At 46.6% G+C, this 21952-nt stretch overlaps 1 protein-coding gene and 1 long non-coding RNA gene across 5 annotated transcripts in view; one reads left to right on the top strand and one right to left on the bottom strand.

The window, feature by feature from the left end:
• LCLAT1 (lysocardiolipin acyltransferase 1) overlaps positions 1-6198 on the bottom strand; it is a 1406982-nt gene extending 1400784 nt beyond the window's left edge. For all 3 annotated transcript variants that reach the window (XM_069608660.1, XM_069608659.1, XM_069608662.1), the window contains exons 1-2: positions 6118-6198; positions 2027-2129 (exon numbers count right to left, since the gene is read on the bottom strand). The gene's annotated coding sequence lies outside the window, so the exon portion shown is untranslated. The remainder of the gene's footprint in view (positions 1-2026; positions 2130-6117) is intronic.
• Positions 6199-6251: 53 nt separating this feature from the next.
• The window catches only part of LOC138468202 (uncharacterized), a 45694-nt gene continuing 29993 nt past the window's right edge, over positions 6252-21952 (top strand). The window contains exon 1 of one of the 2 annotated variants that reach the window (XR_011268222.1): positions 6252-6387. This is a non-coding gene — a long non-coding RNA (uncharacterized lncRNA). The remainder of the gene's footprint in view (positions 6388-21952) is intronic. The other variant, XR_011268221.1, reaches the window with a different exon arrangement.

The raw sequence follows: 21952 nt of genomic DNA, 5'->3' as shown, positions 1-21952 counted from the left end.
TCCCTCCCTATTGAAGTGCCAGTCGTTTCCATGCCACCAGATCCTCTAATTTTATGACTTGCCTATCTGAAACAGAAATACAGGTAATGGGCAAGCATCCTTCGAGCACCTGCATTTAACAGAATCTGAACGCATTCAGACCAATCTAGATACCTATATCTGAAACATGCAGGGTTCGTTACCAGACCATTATATAGAGGGGGCTAATACCAGGCTGAGCTATCTGCCAAAATATTTCATATAAACTATCTTATTCATCAATAAATATTTGGATTGGCATTGGATGGCAATCATTGGTCAAGATATGTGCATTTTTATTTTATTTATTTATTACATTTATTATACGCCCAGACCCGGAGGTATCACGGCGTATTTACAGACAGTGGATAAATGCAGTCCTTGTTAGAAATACCAGTAGAAAAAATAAAAAGCAAATGATTACAAGATATAGTAATTTACACACGATTTAACCTGTAATGTATATACAATTGAAGGGTGGAGGTCTGGTTGGGTCGTGTTCGTGTTCTGGACTAAGTTAATATTGGTAGAATAACCAGGTTTTCAGAGATTTTTTGAATTGTTGGTGTGAGGTTTCATTCATGATGTTGGTGGGTAACAAAAACAGTATTTGGGAGCCAGGACCTTGAAGCTGCTACCCCCCGCTTTCTCTCTTTTGTATCTTTGGATTTCGAGGTATGAGTTAATGTTGGATCTAAGAGGTCTGATCTTATGACTGTTATTGAGATATTTGGGAGCTTTATTGGCCATACATTTGTGTGTGATACTTAGGGTTTTGAATAGTATCCTAGCTTGGATAGCGAGCCATTGGTTGTCTCTCCTGATGTTGGGAGATGTGTTCAAATTTTGTTATGCCTAAGGCAGCTCTAAGGGCTTTGTTCTGCATGAGTTGAAGACTTGAAGTTTAGCTATATTGGTTTTAGAAGTGCCAAGGAAGAGTATGTTACAATAGTCGAGCTTGGAAAGTATAAGGGCTCTGGCTAGTGTAACGCAGTTTTGAGGAGAGAGGAATTTGCGACTAAGGGCTACGAGTTTGGAGGTGGAGGTGGTGGAGGAGGCTATGGTGTTTACTTGTTTTGACATAGTTAAAGTGTCCTGCATGACTATAGCTCACGGCCACAAGACAATAAATGAATTAAGCAATCGGGCCACTTGTGCCAACCTCAAACCCCATGAATAATACACCAATGTTTCAAAAAACATAACTTTAATGGACAGCAACATGTGTTTCGACCCAAAAAAAGGAATTCTTTAGGACTCTTCTTGAATATGAATCTATGTAAAAATCAATAATGCCACAATCTGCTTGACACTGTGCTAAACAAACTGGTCTCTTAAATTAAATGTACATCACTTCTTGTTGACCATCCCTCACAGGACTTTCCAAAAAATGCTGAGGTATTATTACCCATATCCGTTTTTAATAGAAATGCGTATCCAATGAACTGAGTGGTTACACACAGTACCCAGTTGGGCTTGTGCAGTGTTCTGTGTGGCGATTAGGTCCAGTTCAATTAGGACAGTGTCAAGCAGATTGTGGCATTATTGATTTCTACATAGCATATGGAGGAAGGTCCTTCTCTGGATCAAAACATGTGTTGGCTTGGCTGTCCATTAAAGTAGTTATGTTTTTTGAAACATTGGTGTATTATTAATGAGATTTGAGATTGGCGCAAGTAGCCAGATTGCTTCATTAATTTGTTCCCTCACCAGCCTAACTAGATTACCCTTCACAGTAGTTAGCCAGATCTATTTCAGCGTAGAAGAAATACAAAATCGACAAAACCACAGCAATAAAACAGGAAAAAGCAAATATTAGAATACCGTACCTAATCTTCAATTTCCAACCTATGTTTGCATATCCCGTAAACAGATCCTCCCTTTGCTTAGACATTCTAATAAAATCCTTAGCTCTTCGAAGCGGCAACGCATGCACAGAACTTACGAACATGGACATTCTCAACCCGATAAACCCCCCCCCCCGGTGTTTTTAACTAGCACACCTTACCTCTTCTGTCCATGCACGTGGGGTCTTTGAGAGGCAACCGCTCGATGGTCCACTGCTGTACCGAGCTAGGCGACAGGCCAGAATTGTGGTGCCAATCTGTGAACTGCAAAAAAAACGGTCTTACATTTTTTTAAGCAAAATAATGTATTTGTTTGTTTGCAACACAAACCGACAGCATCCCAGCCTTTAAACTATTCGAAACTAACTAACCCGCCCACCATCCACATCCACCACATTTATATTCTACAGTAAACCTGACCAACTCCCCCCGCCGAGTTCAGAGAACCACTTTTGTCGCAAACCGTAGCCCGTCATTAGCATTCATGCTGAGAGATAGCTCGTGATATAGCACTTCAGGAAAACCATGACTGCTCATTTCCACTTCGTCTTGTTGTCCTCCATGAGGAGTGTAGGGCCTCGACCCACAGTCACCTTCTCACCATGGAAAGAGCATTGTTATGACCGGCATGGCTTCAGTTCAACAGCCTTGTCATTGTGCTCTCAGGCAGGCCGAAGCTTCATAGTCAGCGGTTTAGCAGATATATGCAGTCCAATTTATAATGTCCAGCATTGTACAGCGCCAATAGGGGCAAAGGGGCAGCCTAACCAAGTCTGCTAGAAGTTGAGAAAATAATAAGGAAAAGCTTAGGGTAATGAAATGGGATGATGTCATGATGGGGAGGTTTTGGGGGCAGGGTACTACATTTTTTGACCTGAAAAGGAAACCCCTCAATTCCCACTCCTCTTTCCTTGTTATGATCAGCATTTCGTTTATTTGTTTTACTGGCTTGAGTCTTCATTTTTCTTGCATAGTGTGCAGGAAGGATCGACCCCAAACGGTAGAGGCAACACACCATGTGCACGTTTTGTCACCCTGGGCAGCAATACATTATTAGAATGATCATAGCAAACATCCATGTTTAATGGCACAGTGGATTGGAAGTAACAGGACCATTATTATTAGCAAGATAAAACACATGGATACCTGGCTGTGTAAGAACAAGGGTTTCACCTGTACAACATTGTATAAGACATCTGTTGGTCCAACGTCGAAGATGCACAGGAAATGAAGTTGTAGGAAAAGACATTTGAGGGAAGGGATTGAAGCATATACCCCCTCCATGCCTTATGGCTGGCGTACATTGCAGGCAAGACCCATCCTCCCCTCGAACAGAGCATAATGCGCCCCTTCTTTCAGCCCAGGTCATTAGTCATCTGCACCATCATGCAGAGTCACTGGCGCAAATGGTTGGCGAGTTGAAACAGGAGTAAAGTAAAAGATAAAATGTGGAAAGGATATCAAACATGGGCAAGAAGGAAGTTGTGAAACCTGGGTCAGCTAGTTGCCTGTATCGAAATATGTTTTTTTCTTTTACACTTCAGTAAAGCTCAAATAAACCTGCCCCTTTTTCATTTAATTTCCAAACACCATATAGATGTCTCTATTATTTATCTTGAATCTGTTTTCATGTATGTCTACAGTAGTAACTGCACTGATATGGCCGAGTTCCATGGTTATCTGCGCCACCAAAGGTAGATGCAGGCTTTGTAATTGAGGGGAGGTGGGAGCTATTTAGCTATTGCTTGTAGCTCAGAAGAGTCTGGTTAGTTTGAAACCAACAGCTACTTTTTGCTCCCCATGCCAATTTAAGCAGAGAAAACATACCTATGTGACATTAACTGTGTGTTTGGGGCAATCTATAAACACGTATTAGGACGTATTAGTATGACAAAGCATAAAGGGGTCGTAAATAATGGACAACATGATAAGTTTGTATTTTATGTGGCGGATTGATTTGTGGAGCACTATGTACTAGCTCTTAATTCCCAAATGGTTGCTCCTGCTCACTGTTTAATGCAGGGTAGCCAGGAGCTGCTTTTAGCTCCTGCTTATCCAAGTTTAATTTTGATCCCTGAGCCTTTAATGTTGCATGCTGTGTGAATATACTGGTGTTAAACAGTTTTAAAAACCAAGGCAAGCTATATACGCCTGGAACCTACGTGCATTCTTACCTACTGAATTTGGCAAACACAAAGAGATGCAGACCTATTGTGTTTGACATACAAACAGAGGTAAACCTTTTCAATTGCATTTTGTGCCTATTGAAGTGCATGTCAACTGCAAATGACACGTGAAAGTGCTGATATAGTCAGAAAAGCTCTGCTACATTTAAAATTCATGTTTTTCTATGCAGCCTGCCGAAAGCACATGACTACTTACAAAAAGGTTCCAACTGCATATTTATGTTGCATGTTTCTGTGTCACACACTGTGAAAACAACGCTGTCTGTTTAATGTCATAAAGGGTGTGCGTTGTATGGCCATTATCTGATTTTCTCATTCATAAAGAAACGGAGAAGGCCGGATTCAAAAACATAGAAAGGCTATTTGCTATACACATTGTCTTATTTTGAAGGAATAATCAAGGACAGTTAAATCAATCTTTGTTTCCATTATTTACCTTGAAGTTGTGTGTATAAAGCTGAATGGTATTAATCGCACGATATGGCAGCTCACCACCATTAGAAGTATTTACCTCGATACAAAAAAACCAAACCCATGTCCCCTCAAACCGCCAGTACACCAATAACTCCCCCCCACTTATCTTTTCTCCATCCGCTGCCTCTCCTTTAACTTGCAGCGTCAGATCCATCCCTTTAACGCGAGTCGGGTCCGACGCTGCAGCGTTCCTTTTCTTTTTTTTGGGTTGGGTCCCCTGACCAATGCTGAGGAAGCGATGGACAACCCTGCAACCGCCAAAGCCATAAATACTGAACATGGACTGAGGGGGCCACCCCTGCAACCACTGCTCTTCATGTTCGGCATCCTCGGCTTCACAGTGGTGATCGAATTTGGTCAAATCTACCATTCGATCAAATTTTTTTTTTACAATTTGGCCGAAACGATCTCTTAGAGACACCACCCGCCCTCCCTTCACCCCACCCCTTTCCTTCCGTTGTAATGCCCCCCCCCCAACATTTTCAGCAAAGTTACTCCACTAGGTCAACCCACATGAGAGACAGCCGCCCAAGGCCAGGGACGCCGGAAACCTGACCGCCTACTACCCTGGAGCTCTGGCTGGGTTTCGTTACAGCTTCTCCCTCTGGTAAAGGACAGGGACCCTGCCAAGGCTTCCTGGAGCCGATGCTGTGCTTGTGGACGGTCAACCCACATGAGGGACAGATGCCCAAGGCCAGGGACATCACCCCCAGACCATCCTGGAGCTCTGGCTGGACGGCGTTACAGAATCTACCTCCGGGAAGGGATGGGAACCCTGTCGGGGGTCATGGACCCTTGCCTTGGGTGGCTGTCTCCCATGTGGGTTCAACGTCCCCAAACACAGCAGTGGTTACAGGGAGGTGCGGCAGGGTCCTCCACTCTTCCCGGAGGAAAATTCTGTAACGCAACACAGCGAGAGCTCCAGGATGGTCGGGGGTGATGTCCCAGGCATTGGACACCCGTCTCCCACGTGGGAGCTGCCGCTACTGTGCTACGGCTACTCTCCCTAGGGTAATCGCGCCACACACCCAGGGAAATGTTGCCCTCAGTGGACCAGGGCAATTTCACCCCCTGGTACAATTGCGCCCCAGACAGTTGCCTGGGTCAAGCAACGGGCCTGATTATATATGTAGTCACTTACACCAGAGCAGGGTCTGTATAGTAGCTGCACCGCAGTTACTGCATCTGCGAGCATTAGCCTGTGCAGGTATTATTATATATGTAGTCATTTACACCAGAGCAGGGTCTGTGTAGTAGCTGCACAGCAGTTACTGCGTGTGCGAGTATTCCAGAGCCTGAGCCGTACCATAAATGAGCTTCGGAGCAGCTACTGAGTCTACAACACCAACAACAACAGGCTGCCCTGTGTAATTTCAAAACCAGATGTTTAGAAATTCACGCACTTACAATGTTTAAATTCAACACGTGATAAGTACAATACAAGCAATTACAGCTCCAACGTGCATTCCGAGGGGTTACAAAACGGCTCATTTTAACAATATAACAACAAAGGGGTGAGCACGTCTAAGTTGATTGATGCTAAAAGAAATGCATATAAAATTCATTACAGTAGCGGGATCGCATGCACTCACCTGTTTATACTAGGAATCAGGATATGACGTTTCATAACGGGTAGCGTCTACTTCCCATTTCAGAAACGGACCATAGCAACGCTCCTCTGCACGTCATCACGTGACCCGTATCACGTGCTCCACGTCGTTCACTTGTGTTTATTTTTTTTTTTTTTGGCACGATCGCGAGCGGGCCGGTGCGGGAAGGCAAGGAGGTGCAGAATGAGAGCTTTCTTCGTTACAAAGCCCATTTCGTATGGTTGTTTGTTTGTTGCTTGAGTTTAGTTTATGGTAAGTCTTAACGTTTTCTCATGTTGATTGTTACTTGCGGTAAGGGAGCGTTTCTGTGTTTTTTGGAGCTTGTGTAATGTGCATCAGGGGTTTCCTGAAAGGCGATTTGCCCGTGGGAAATGTGTTTTACGGAGTGTGGCAGCGTGTTCCTCCCTTCGTGGTTGGATTTCCACTGTAATAGTTAATTATTCTCCCCGCTGGAGAGGGGAGGATTTTAGGATGTGTTATGTTCAGCAGATGGGGATATGTTTGATGAAGACAGACGCATTTGGGTACCAAATTCCAGCATTTCTTTTTTTATTCTCCTGCAAAGGGGGGTGGGGATTGTTCATTTAACGTCCCTTTGTATGAGACCCGATAGCATGGTGCTTTTGTTGATAAGTTTGCCGATACTTTGTAAAATGCCTTTACGGCATCATGATGCCTTTCAGGTATTGAGTCGCTGGGACGTTTTCACGTAGGACGTATATACGTGCTTAGGGATAAATTTACAGAGGAAGGAATTCCGAAGGACCACATGCCGTGTACGGGCACGTATTTATTTTGTGTGTGTTTATAAGGCGCTTATACATCTTGGCAGTGTTTCCAAGCGCCAGGTATATTTGGGTGCCGGTGGGTTTGTTTTTCCTGGTTTAATTTTGGTTGTAGCAATAAGGGATCATTGTGTATCTTGTTGGCTGGTATTTTCCCTATCCCGGCTCCCCACCTCCCCGCCCCCAAACAGAAGTGGTTTGTGGCCGTGCACGCCAAGGTAATTTCAGTGCAGATGTTTTTTTTTTTTTTCCACGTTCGGCTGCCAACAGCAAGTCGGATTATTGAAATGAAGTACCACCGAGGCATTTGGTGAACGGTACTTTAGTTTATTGTCAGAGACCCTGGAGCGTATGGCCAACGGAGCGTCTTCTCATTCACAATGGTTCTGGAATGACTACATTGCAGAACCATACATCTTATACAGCATTATAACACTCTGAGCCTTGAGACCCATATAACAATTATGTGGCATTTTTCTTCACCCTTATCTGCGCAACACTGCTTTCATTGTTAAAACAATAACCTGGGCATTTGTCCATTAGTTAGGCCATGTGTATCACCCATTTCGCATTCTTGCCAGCCCCTTTCCTGTCCCCTCTAGTAAGGTGCTGAATGAGACATTTTCTTTTGGTTTGGCGTAACAAGGCCGCAGATTTATTTTCACATAAATACAACCACAGCAAACAGATCTTGAAAATAGTTCCAAAGATGTAGCGACTGCTCCTTGTCCTGTTTCCCCCTTTTTATCCATGTCCATTGCAGGCCCAACTCCCCCAAGACCTTCGAGTCTGGGAACCGCCTGCCCCTGCAGGTATTTGCGGACTGGGGGAGCGCCGTTTGTTGGGGGGAAGCTGAGCCCCAATTGCTACCGCCAGACACCCCCGCCGTTTAGGCTCCCAGGAGGCGCTGTCCAGACTGGGCGAAGCCCCTTCCGGTTTAGCAATGGCTCATTCGGAGTCTTTCTCTTCTCATTGGTCGCCACAACACCGCCACGCCAAAGGTGGGTTACCGCCCACCGTGGCTCCCCCCTTTTCCTATTTTGTAGTTCTAGCCGTTCTGAGTACACCTTGCTGCCCAGTGCAACTCAGTCTATCCTCCCTTGACCAGGGATTTCACCTTTGCCGGTTGTGTCTGATCTAGGGATACCTCCGTCCCCTCCATCTTTTCCGTCATACCTTGACCTGCTCTCGCACAACAGGCTCCTGGTTCGACCACCGCTTTGAAGCCAACTGCCTCACCTTTCTTCCAACCATCCCTTGGTAGACCCAAATCTCTCAACCCTCCGTGCCTGCCACCCCCCTACCCCTGCAGGTGTTTCCGGGCTGAGAGCGCCATTTGTTCGAAGAAGCGGAGCCCTCGTTGTCACCACCAGACGCCCCTGCCTTTTTAGGCTCCCAAGGGGCGTTGGTCCGACTCCGTTCCTTGCCTTGTCCAACCATCTCCTTCGCCGACACAACTCTCTCAACCCTCCGTTCCTGATGCCACCCTGCCCCCGCAGGTGTTTTCTGGGCTGAGTGAGCGCCATTTGTTCGAGGAAGCGGAGCCCTCGTTGCCACCACCAGACGCCCCTGCCGTTTCAGGCTCCCAAGGGGCGCTGGTCCGACTCTGTTCCTTGCCTTGTCCAACCCCTTGCCTTGTCCAACCATCTCCTCCGTAGACACGACTCTCTCAACCCTCCGTGCCTGATACCCCCCGGCCCGTGCAGGTGTTTTTGGGCTGAGAGACCGCAATTTGTTCGAGTAAGCGGAGCCCACGTTGCCACACCAGAAACGCCCCTGCCGTTTAAGCTCCCAAGAGGCGCTGGTCCAACCCCCGAGTACGGAGTCTATACCTGAGGCTACTGTACATACTGACTTGTATTCTGGATCGAAAGTTATTCCCCCTTTTGCCTCCTAATCCTGGTGTTATATTGTTTCAACTTAACTGACCGCCCTTACACAAGCCCCAATAAATTGCGCTGTGTATTAGTCTCCTTCGTGGCCACCTCTGCAGCCCAATAGATAGCCTGAGCCATCTCCCCCGCATCAGTATCCTTGCAACTACCCGGCCATGCAGTGATAAGGGACCGCACCATGCCCCAAACCTGGACAAACTACCCTGTAGGGTATGCCCTCTTGTGCATCCACCTCGGTGGATCAGCCACTGACCTGAGTGACCCAGCCACCTTCACCCCCTGGCCAATTTAGATATGTGTCCCATACCGTGAACCTTAGAATCTGGCCAGATATGGCTGCCTACCGGGGTATCCATCTACCTCCGTGCCCTTATTGCCTCCCCGGCCTGTTCCCCCATCCTCCCCCAACCTGCTTTATATCATTTGGAGCGTTGGCATGAGGATAGGTTCTCATTAAAGCACTTAATACCCCAAGGTTTCCAAGCGCTGACATGGGATAGAACTAGTGTTGCTCTGTGTCGTCTTGCCTCCAAGGCGAGATTGCTCCCCCTGAGCTATCCTCCGGGGAGCAGCACCGCCTCTCTTAGCTATCGCTCCTGTGCTCTATTTACTCAAGCTAAACCCAGGCCTTATTTCCATTCGGTGCCTTAACCATACTAAGCACAAATGCCCCCATGAGCCCCCCCTGCTGACTCCGGGCTCTTACCAACTGCCCTCTTGCATCCGTTCAGCCAATCCCACTGGAGCCACTGTGAGAGACCCGGTCCCCTCAACCACACCAGCGCGCACTGAGCCTATACCATACTGTGCATTGCCAATTGACCCTAAGCGAACCCTCATAAGTGAAAAGCTCGCCATTTTTCGTCCCAAATGCACATGACACCTGCCTATACCGATGTAAGCAGTGAACTGGCCAGTTATATTACAACAGCAATATCTTTGTTGATCCCATGAGCTACTGACACATGTGGGGAGGGGCCACCCCTTCACGCAACCATGCGCCTTTGCGTACCGGTTCGTTACCACTGCCCTGTCATAACATAAGGGGGGCGACACGCCTGCCAGTACTACCCTAGCTTGCTGCTGCTACAGATCGAACAGTAAAATACCTCATCGTTACCTTAAACTAAATCCCTGGAGCAGCAAAGTTGCCCCTGAAACGACTTGTGTATAGGCCTGTTACCGTCGCCCTATCCTAACCCAAGGTGGGGCATAACGTTGAGCAACACTGCCCCTTCATACCTGCACCTGGATTGTGAATTCCCCCGCACTTTGCTATTACGTCCCTGTTCAACTTCTTGGCCCACATTCTGTGCCCATGTCGCACCATCATGTAACTCAGTCCTGCCATCTTGCCTCGTGGTGCTTCCTGGTCGCTGGCTTGCGTGTTTGCGACTAAACGTGTTGGGTTTGGCCATGTTACCCCCAAGACCCCCTTTGTACGTAAACGGCGCCTGACCCAGGATCCCCAACATGCTTGAAAACCTCCATCTTGCAACCGGACATGCGGCACGGCTTCCGACCGCGAGCGCCGACTTTAACATCGGCCGCAACAATCCCTGCGTGTGTAGCCCCGTGTGGTCGGGCAACCGCCACCTTAAATCTGTAAAGCTCCGTCACGGGGCAACCCCCCGTTGCCGGGCCACCCACTAAAGATTAAATGGCAAACACTCCCTCTTCCTTCACTGCTGAAGAGAACAATTTCCCTGCAACATAGTTCAACCGCAAGCCGAGCCCATTACTTATAATACCTGTTTGTACAGACCTGTTGAACCGCACCTTTACCAACCGCACCTTTACCATCTGCGTGGCTCCGCCACCCCACACCCCTGTAGCCTGGCCACACAATCCATCTTAGTGGTGAAAACTCATCTTCCCCCCGTAGCTGAAGAGAACAATTTTCATTCAGCCTTGTTCAAACTCGAAACCATGCTCCTACTCGGCACTACCTCAGACAGAAGGCGTCGCATTTAAACACCGTCATGTTTTTTTTTTTTTTTTTTTTTTTTTTGTGGGAGGCCATTTGAGGGAACCCAGACGCTATTGCGTTTAGTGTAGACCTGCGTGCGGCGCAGTTGTGGATACCTGGAAGCGACGCGACGTGAGCAGATGTTCTCACATCTGTCCCGTGTGGGAAAGCAACTGGGCCGACTGCGGCTTGGCTCAGAAACGAATCGCCCTCTGGCGGCCCGGCGGCCGCTCTCAATGACTCAGAACGGTAAATTAGGTCACAAAGCGTGCACAGAGCTGGCGTTTTGCCCCCGCTGGCTAGTGCCTGTTAGCAACAACTCTCCCCCAACATTGCGATATCATTGGACACGAGCAGCATACCAATCTTGCCACACTTGTGTATATGCGCGTTATAGATGTCATGACATATATCATGTCCATGTTGTGCCCTCTCTGCGTGCGCTGTCCTTTGCCCGCATTAGTCTAATGCCTGCGCTGACCGCCCCCCTCGTCCACCTTCTACCAAACTTGCCGCCATTGGCCACGAGGTCAATGCCCTTGTCCCTTCTGCCCTGGCTTCCACATCCGACCCCGACCCTCCCATGGGGCGGGCCTCTCTGTTGCCTGTTATCACCGCCGCACTCAATGTTCTCCTGCCCCGCGGCTACCCCGCGTTCCCTCCCTGCTGCCCCTCTCCCTGCATTACCCCCCGACCAAATCGCCATTACACTTGTCACCCCCCATACGTAGCGGAATAGATTTATTTATATATATATATACACATTTGTGTATTGCTTAACGATGGCTAGTGCCTGTTACACAACTCTCAAACATTGAGATTCATAGCACTAGAGCCCGCATAGCAACCCTTGTGTATCAGCATTTCGATCTCCGTACTGCATTCTGCCCAGCCATGCATTATAGCCTCCACCTACCCCATTGCACGCCGCCCTCTACCACGAGGCTGCCCGCCCCGGCAAGTAGCGCGGTGACTGCAAAATCTCCCACGGCCCCTTTATGCTTGCTAATCAGTGTTATCCTGCACGCAAGGGGGGGGGCCACCCCAACTGCTCGAGGCCAGCAGGCGCCTGCACAAAGCTCAACCACGCTAACCCTGCTAACAAAACAGTGTTCATCGGCGCAAGCGTATTTATCAACAGACTACTTTTCCGACCCCCTCTGCAAGCGACTGCCTACTTCGACTCCGCTCTTGTTTTATGGCACGCCGCCATTACCCATGAGGCTGTCCTCCTGCCCCGCGTCATTAAACACTTATTCCTATCCCTCTTGCTTCCAGACATATTACTTATCCCTGTATCATTATTAGCCATTTCCCCTGAGGTTGCCACCCTCCTGTCGCCCATACAGGGCTTGGCCTCTTTATTGAGCGCCTCTCTGTTTGCCCACTACGAACTCACCTCTTGTTTCTCAGGACTTCTTCTGCCTCATGCACTGGAGCACTGTACCCACTGGACTGGAACACTGGCCTCACTGGACTGGAACACTGGCCCCACAGGATACACAGACTTCTGAAGACAGGAACAATTCCAAAGTGTTCCCCGTAGGGAAGCAGGATACCAAACGAAATTCTCTCCTGGTTGACGGGCGCCCGGCTGCTGGAAGAGCTGCAAGTGCTCCTGTGCCGGGCGCCCGCTGCATATGAAGCCCTTGCCCCTCCCCTTTCCATTGTTGCCCTTCGCGGGCTTCCTGTTGCGCTTGGCGCTCTTTTGAAACTCTTGCCGCCCTCTCCCCTGCCCCCGAGGGGGGAGGGGGGACGAGAGAGCGGAAGGAGGAAGGCCCCTGCCCCGGTTATCGGGGTGCCTCCTCCATTTTCTTTCTGTATTTCCGTCGTCACCTTCACAATGCACTCAGCTAGTTGGAAATTAAGCCCCGTGTCGATCCCATTTTTACCACAGCTGTATTCTTGCTTCTTTTTCTGCACTGCTGCACAGGCTTGGATACCTCTGGGGCTGCCGAACCCTCCTGCGCTGGGGATGATGTATGTGCTGCCACTGGAGCGGGGGACGAGTGCGGCAGCAGCCTTGGGACTCTGGATGAAGAGCAGCGGGGTGGGGGGGCTGACGTTCTCTTGCCATGATTTCTGTAACTTTACTACCTTTACGGACTGAGGGGTTCTGATGTATATGCCTATTGCCTAACTTTAACGCTCGGTGCTGCCAGGCAGTGCTTTGAGCTGTACTGGCCAGAGTCTGCTTGTACCACAAGATGATGTCTTTCTTGATTTCCACTGCCCCACCCCCCCCCACCCCCCATTTCTTCTGCTGTATGTCTGTATAGGAAGGAATTCCTTCATTTCCCTGCGTTGTCCTACTGAATAGGTGCCTGCATGTTCATGTCTACTTAGTATACAGTATGCAGACTCCTATGCAGTCTTACCAGCAAGATAAAAATTGTATTTCGCCTTAAAAATAGCCTTACTGTAGGCAAAGGTTTTCAATCTGTGGGGCGGGCGTGTGATCCAGGACGGTCAAAAAAGGGATAATAGTTTTTTGTTTGCCTTACTTAACTGGGCATGGCGAGCTACTGGCCCCCTATGCCCAGTCAGTGTGACGAAACAGGAAATAACACAGCCTGGACGTGCGCTTTCCTGCATTTGGATGGCACGTCCATGCTGTGTTCCTGCTGGTGCGGCCACTGTCTTCTTGCCTGTTAAGGGTTGCTGCTACTCGGTTAAGCCGCGCACACCGCATTTGGGGGGGTTGCCGAGGAGCAAGTGTTTGAGGCCTTTTCCGGTCCCTCTGCTCCCCTCTCCCCCTTTGGACCTGCAAAGTTGAACGCTGGCGAGAGGAGGTGTGCAGGGACGGAAGAATGCATTGCCAGTGTTGTATGATATCCAGCTCTCCCATGGCAGATTGCTTATCTCCAGCAATTTGCCATGGGGGAACCAGATATCATACAACACTGCCCCCACCCTTGCCTTGGCTGCCCCTCTGCCTTATCACCCCCTCTGGTCCCTGGGACGGCTCTGGCTGGGTCCGAGATCCGGCATCATGTGTGTGGCTGGATCTCAGGACCCGGCCTGCCTCAGCCATGACCAGGCTTTACCAAGTCTCCCAGCGGGAAACTTGAGGCTCGGTGACCTAATCTACACAGTGCTCCTTTCCCCAGCCGTCGATTGCCCCGTTTGCTCATCCCGTTTGTTTTTATTTCTGACCAGAAAGGGACACCACAGAAATCAATGGGCCATGAACATCACTGTGTGGGGGGGGGGGGACGGGGGATCACTGCTGAAAGCAGTCATTCTTCATGCTGGACACATTATTGTTGTTAAAATGTGCATTTTACATGTCCATGGGGGAAAAAAGTAATTTCTAAACTCAAAAACGCTGCTGAAACTTGCATTCACTGTTTTTTTTGTTTTATCACAGATTATATATTTAAAGAGGTTATGTTTATCAAACTGGTGTCACAAATAAATGCTTCCGTTGTGCTGACACCAGTTATTGGGGAATTTAAACTACGTTTGTGGCTGCCAACTTTTGGTTTTCACTACAGAGGCAGAAATACCCCAACCCATCCCGTGGCCAAACACATTTTATAGCGCTTCCTTTTTTTTATAAGTAATTGCAAAGTCATCGATTAACAAGTTTGACATATAAACGCATTAAAAGAAACAACAATATATCAATACACATTTTCCATATAACGTCTCAGCATAGAGCGAGTCTATGCATTCATTGATGTACTAAAATCACTGCATTACCAACAGTACTTTGGGTGCACCGCTGCCATAGAAGTGATTTAAAGTGGAATTCATGTATATCGTCCTGCTGTGGGTGCCAGGCCTTTGCCTGCATGGGGCACCATGTTGTAGAGAAGCCGGGGGCCCTCGTGTCTGCCATGGCAGCCGCGGCTGTCTGCTGCTATGTTGGTGCTGTCGCCGCACTGCAGTAAAAGCTACATGGCTATTACTCGATGTTTCCAAAAATAAGCTGGGTGAGTTAAGAACTACCGTGTCAGATTCTATGTAAGATATGTAGATGAATGATTGGAATGCCAGCATGCTGGACTTCTCAACTATTCTAGGAAGGGAATAGAATGGGTAAAAAATAACAAGCTGATGCTTTGAAAATCAGCTTGAAGCATCCATTGTCACATATTTAGTAGACTCTGAAGTCATCAGCCCACCAAAGTTTTCACAGTAACGATTCAATCTCACTAATCAAAACAATGTTCTCCCATTTTGAAGCCATAATCATATTAGATCGTTGTAGCTTGCACTGGAGAAAGTCACATATTTGGCCATTTAGTAAGAAAGGGTAATCCCAATAAAAACAATATGAAACTCTGCTAAAAACTAGAACATATTGGCAACATCAATACCATAAAATTAGAATGATATACCATTTAAGTATTCTAATACAAAGTAATAAAAAAGAAAAAACATTTTAAAAGAAACCCATGTATATACATGGTAGGGATAGCTTCTTTGAGTGAAACATGGACCCTGGTTCAAGCTGATGAAATAAGCTTCCCGTCATCTGCCATTTCACCAGTTCAGAATATGCAGGTCTATACAAATCTGTAGCTGACAGAATCCATCGAGCTCACAGTCCTTCCAATGTAACAGTGCGTGGAATGCAATACGATGAAACGGGCCCTGTCAACTGTTCCTTTAATGGATCAAGTCTATCCCCATTCACAATTAATACATTTAGAGAGAATGCCAACAATCATTCAAAAGTGACGCAGCATGGATTCTATGCCTAAAAATATACCTCCCTCAAACCCCTTCCGTTATTTAAGATTACATTGATACGTTCTCAAAGCCCAGGGCTTCTATATCCCCTAGGTTTTAACAAAGGGCTCTTTAATGATCATCCAAGTATTGCCATTCCATTACAATACTGCACTTCGAAGATGCTCGGTTTGCCTCAAAAGCTGACCTAGTTGTTGTACAAACCAGAAGCAAAAAAGAAGGGATGTCTGAAGAGTGTATTATGATGCAATGTAGGTAAGGTGAAGTCAACAGCGGCACTCAGCGTTTTTTCCACCCTCTAACTTTCTGCCTTTCTTTGCAGCCTACTTTGCAAGATTTCAGAAACTAAGCGCACTTCCTGTGTAGCATCCACAGCTTGATAAACGTGCCTCCCATAAGAATAATTGGTGTGTTGGCCTAACAGTGCCTCCAAACCATTTGCTGCCGACAGACTACCCCACGTGACTCACTCCTGAAATGGTGAAACCAAGGTATTTCACCCACTCCTTAATCAATATGTCCATCCAAATTCTTTCACCCATACAACAGTATTCAACAACTCATCTATCCACCTTTATTCATCCATGTTTTCACTCTCCTACCAACCACATGTATTCATTCACCTTTGCAGGTATAGGATAGTCACCCGCTCATCCATTCATAAAATCCACCCATTAACCATATTCATCCACCCAAACGTTTTCACTTGCACATTTTTCAACCTTATTCACCCACTCGTTCCACCCATACATATTCAACCACTCATCATACAAATATGTTGACTCACTTATAAAGCCATTTTCATCCACTCATCCATCCACTCAACATACAGCCATATTCACCCACTCATCCAGCCATTTGCCCAATCATCCATCCATTGGATGTTCCTGCCCAGCCATATTAATCAACCCAGCCTAACCTATTCAACCACTCATCAGGGGAGCCAACTTTTGATTTTCCCAGGGGGAAGTCTGTGGCCACATTTGAAGGAAGTTCCGCTGCAAGTACAGGAACATTTAGCATTGTTTACTTTTCCATCCACCCATACTCAGTCATGCCTCCACATTATCCCACTCATCTAATCGGCCATAGCGCATGCACCCGTTCACCCAACCATGTATGCATGTATCCATCAATCCAACGGTATTCACGCAATCATCCATCTAGCCAAACACAATCCATCAAAACCATGTTCAACCACTAAACTACTCACACTTGTAAAAAAAAAAAAAAAAAGCTGTGCACATTCATTGGGTTTACCAATGTTTGTTTTACCTTTGCATATACTGACTGGTTTGGGCTGCGGCATAGAAGAAAGCCGAAAGATAAACATTTAGATAACAGCAGAACCCGAATGGCGAGATAATAGACTCACGCCTACCGAGTAAACACTGATAAACCTCCACTATATATGCATTGCTGTGTAAACTTGGTAACATGTCAGAGAGTAGGTTTCAGTTCATAAATAAAATGTGAGGGTTGTTTGTTACAGTAAGGATTACGACGTGATAACTAAATATAAACCTGTTCGGCCATTGAATGTGCAATTATAGCATGGTCAGAAATGTCCTCCGCATCTAGGAAAATAACCATGTCCAAAAAATGGTTGCTGTGCATATATAATAGCTGCCTTCAAAAGCTTTGTTATTGGGGTCGTTTTTTGATTAGTCAAAATATAAAACTATTGAATCATGTCTCACACGCCAAGTAAGTGCCATATAGGCATAATTCTGCCAGGAGAACTATATTGGTGAACATTGACATGACCAGTAGCAACATCACAGTAAATAACATTACATTTTTAATCCTCCTGTAGAACTGTAACTGCTATTAAGTTCTTGTGCCCAGTTACCCCAGGGTTCGGTGCGCGTTACAAATAAACGAAACAAGCAGTGGCATCAGTCTTCAATATCCTAGGATACCATTGGTAAAGACATTAAAAGAAGTTTTCACGTGTAAGCCAAGAGAATACGTTGTGCAATATATACATATTCACGATTATAAAATACAACTCCATAGTTTAGTAAACCATGTGGGTTTCTTCCTAACAAAACGTCCCAAGCTAAATCACCTCTAGCGACTCCCAATGTAAGAAGATCAAGCACAGTGAGATTGCGTTATTTGCCCAGGATCACATATTTCGTTAAAGTAGTGAATCAGTAATTGGACCCAGGCTGTGATTTAAGCACTTGATTCCATATCTTCCCAGTGTGAGGACACACAAATATTTTTTTAGGTTTGGGTTTCCAAAAACAAAATAGTTGGTGTTTCTCTCAGTGACCTGAAAAGTACACAAATAACATAAGAAACCAACCTGACATTACATACATGAATGATAGAAATAGATCATGGTAAAAGGATATCTATAGCTTTATTTTCACCACCTTGAATGCACAATTGCAGTAGCATTCTGCAAAGGAATGTGGACCTTATAACAATCATTTTAGTTTCACAAAAGGTATTCACAGTGAAGGACAATTCAATATAAGGTAATCTTCTTGAGCCATTATTTTACACGGCATGCAGCGTTATACTCCCACTTATCATCCACCAACCACACCTTTTAAGGGACAACAGTCCTTACCCAGGCCCCCCTGTATCTGGATCATCAACCTCTAATCTGTTTATTGAAGTGAGTTTGACCCAAAGCTGAAACTAGGGGTGCTGGTGGAGCAAACATTCTTATCCAAGTGGCAGCATTTTAACTGTTTACCTATTCATTTATCTATTGCAGCTGTGACTGCATATAGGTGGGCATCTAGGACAAGCACCTGCCCACCTTGCATCACAAATATGCTCCTCTTTTACTCTTTTCCCTCCTACTTCCATTTTCTCCCATGCAGCTTTCTCTTTGCCCTCATTTCTTACTAGCAATTTACTCTCCACTATCCCGCTCTTTCCTGCTCTTTTTGAACACCGTTGTCATCTGCTTTTGCCTCATTCCATTGATCCTCCCCTCGCCTTTTCTTTTCTCATATCTTCCAAAGGTTCTTTGTTATAAAGATACTGCTCTCTCGTTTTTGCTGCTATTCGCATTCTCGCATGCCTTCTCTCACTCAATGTTTCCCCTCCCTCACTTATCCACGTCATACCAGTTGCCTTTACATTGCTGCTCCTCCACTGCCGATTCTTGCCCCACTTGCCTGGCTTCTCTCCCTTTCTCCTGCCCTCCCTCATGCTTCATTTCTCTTAGATGCTTTAAACTTCTGTTATTCCCCATTCTTGTTATATTCCTGAACCCCCCCGCTCTCTATTTCCCTGCCCTTTAATCCTCTTCACCCTGCATTTCCCCCTCACTCTTGTTCCTTTTGCCCCATTCTCCTGCTCTTGTTCATTCTCTGCACCCATTCTCCCTTTTACCCTCACCTGGATCCATTCAATAATGCATTCCCTCACTCTCAATCTCTCCCTCACGCTTCTGCCCTCGTTCATTCTCCACTCACTTGTCCCATCAGTATTCATGTTACCTGCCACTTGTCTACTTTTCTCCCTCACTATCCTGCCCTTATTCCCTCTCCTTTTCCATTCACTGCCCTGCAGATCTGAGATATGGAGGTGATGGGTTGGATTTAAGGGGTCTTTCAAGTGTCACAAGCAGTGCCCACAAAACAAGACCCAAACAACATGCGCACCTTAACGCGTGGTTCACACCACAGCTCGGAGTGCTTCGCAAAGAGAAACGTAGTGCTGAGGCACGCTGGAAAAGTCACCCTTCTGACACCCATAAGGACAGTCTCCTATTAGCCACCCTTAACTATAAAGAAGCTCTACTCCAGGCCAAAAAAGACTTGCAACAACCGCATCACATCAGCACAATCAAATGGGAAGGAATTATTCAAAATTCTCAAGGAACTTGAGACTCCCGCAGCCCCCCCTGATTCTTGTCCTAAAGACAGCAACTGGTGCACGAATATTCAGACAGCACTCCTAGGCAAAATCGCCACTCTCCAAACCAAAATCAAAGATAAAGAAAAGTCTTCACAGTCGAACCATCCATTACCCCCTCCACACCTAGCACCCAACACAAAGCCAACCCCGCCGATAAACCATTGCCTTCTCCCCTCTTACCATCCTTGAAGTAGAAGGAATCATAAACAACCTCAAGCCATCTAACTGCCAAGGGGAGCCTTGCCCGGCTCCTATCATTAAGGAAGCCTCACACCACCTTGCCCCTTTCATCACATCCTTTATAAACGTCTCCTTCAAAACGGGTACAGTCCCTGACAACCTCAAGGACGCGTGGGTAATACCACTACTCAAAAAACCGTCCCTTGACCCCAACATCCCCACCAACTTCAGACCAATTACTACGGTCCCATTCCTGCTCAAGATTCTTGATCGCGCAGCTTACCTGCAGATCCAAGACTACCTTGAGTCCAACAAACTCCTGGGGCTAAGACAATCAGGCTTCCGACCTAAACACGGCACCGAATCAGCCCTGATTGATCTGAAAACCCAGATGGAGACATTAAAGGACAATGGGAAGCTAGCGCTACTCCTTCTCCTCGATCTCTCTGCGGCATTCGATTTGGTCAACCACCAAATACTCTGCCAACATCTCAAATCCGTTGCCTACTTCACTGACTCTGCCAATGCCTGGATCCACTCGGTCCTCAGTAACAGATCTATGCAGGTCTTCTCACACTCAGCATCGGCAGACCCCTCTCCCATTCTCCCTGGCGTCCCTCAAGGCTCTTGCGTACCGCCTACATTGTACAATGTATTCACCAAGCCACTTTTCGATGTGCTTGACTATCTGGGTGTATCTTATACTAATTACGCGGATGACACCCAGATACTCATTCCCATAACTGGTGTCTACACTGTCGATACCAAAGCCTTGAATGATGTCTACTTGGTCATCTAGGCCTGGATGGCGCAACACGAGCTTTGCCTCAATAACGATAAGACGGAGCTCTTATTACTAGGTTCCACCTATCGTCTCAACAAACTTGACCAATCTTATAAGGCCTTCACCATTGACGGCAACGTCATCAAGGTATCCAAAGTCACCAAAACCTTGGGCGTTTATCTGGACTCCACCCTTTCCCTGAACAGACAAACAAATGATGTTAGGTCGGCCTCAGCATATACATGCAAACTCATCACCACCTGCAGACCTTTCCTGAACACTCCCAACTGCACGACTTTGGCTAGAACACTCATCATGTCCAAAATAGATTACTGCAGCGCCCTCTACCTAGGGACCAGTCAGTCTAACCTCAATAAACTTCAAACCATTCAAAATAATGCCATAAGGGCAGCTCTCAATATCCCTAGACGGTCCCATATCTCCAACATCAGATCTGACTTACGCTGGCTCCCGGTAAAACAAAGAATTGCCCTGAAAACGTTAGCTCTGACTCACAAATGCCTGAACAACAATGCCCCTCCTTACCTCTCTTCGCGCCTCACAGTCCATTGCTCTTCCCGTCCCACCAGATCAGCCCAAACTCGCAGCCTATCCCTACCCAGATTTAAACTCCAAAAAGTGGGTGGTGTGAGCTTCCCCGTCCTAGCTTCCAAACTGTGGAACACTCTGCCAACCCACTTAAGAATTGAACCTTTGTTCCTAACGTTCAAGAACAACGCCAAAGCTTGGCTTTTCACCCAATAAGCATGAGGTTTCATCACGCTAGCCTAGCTCTCTACCTGCAACATATCCGACTTGTGTACATATGCCACACTGTTTCAATCGTAACTTGTAAATGCTGTATTTGTATATAACCTGTAAATTTGTACTTGTGTATAACTTGTACATTTTTACTTGCGTACAACTTGTAAATTTTGTATTCGTGTATACTTTTGTTGTAACCTTTACCTAAGATTATGCGCCCGGTTGCCCACGGGCCTGGTGTGCTTTACAAATAAACTAAACTTCAAACAGGTAATCCCTGGTATGTTTTGTGATTAAACAGTGAAGTCCTTTAAGTTAGTTATGTTCAATGATATTTCAAGTGTCAAGTGTGGGGTAAGAATACTGGGGACATGCACAAAATGGTTGTGCATGCTGCAGATATTGTCGCCTCCCATTGCCAATGGCCTTGAACCCTATAATTTCCAACATTAGCTTCACGCTTTATCTTTCAATATTACCACCATTGATGGCAAAACCTGTTCAGGATGACCCAGCGGTTCAGGGTGACCCAGCGGTCTCTAGATAGTCAACCCCTACCCCCTCACAGAAAACTGTAAAAAAAAACGTTTAAAAAGGAGCATTTGTCCATCATTGTGCAACACTATTGACTCTAGGCTCCGCCTTCATGGCCCGCCCACCTGGGGCCCTCTGTCATTTTTGCTCACTGGGCCCTTGGCCTTAAATCTGCCACTGCCTACCACACCAGATCATAATGCTTCTTAGTAATAAATCCCACGTGCAAAAGCCACCTGACAACATAGTTGTAAAATAGAGTAATATTTGGGAGAGTCAATAAGGCATACTATCAGTAAACTCTTTAGCAGAAAGT

This window comes from Ambystoma mexicanum, chromosome 4q, assembly GCF_040938575.1.
Source record: "Ambystoma mexicanum isolate Mex_15411 chromosome 4q, UKY_AmexF1_1, whole genome shotgun sequence".
NCBI lineage: Eukaryota > Metazoa > Chordata > Amphibia > Caudata > Ambystomatidae > Ambystoma > Ambystoma mexicanum.
The sequence above is the reverse complement of the archived record's forward strand: the minus strand, read 5'-3'. Positions and strand labels throughout refer to the sequence as shown.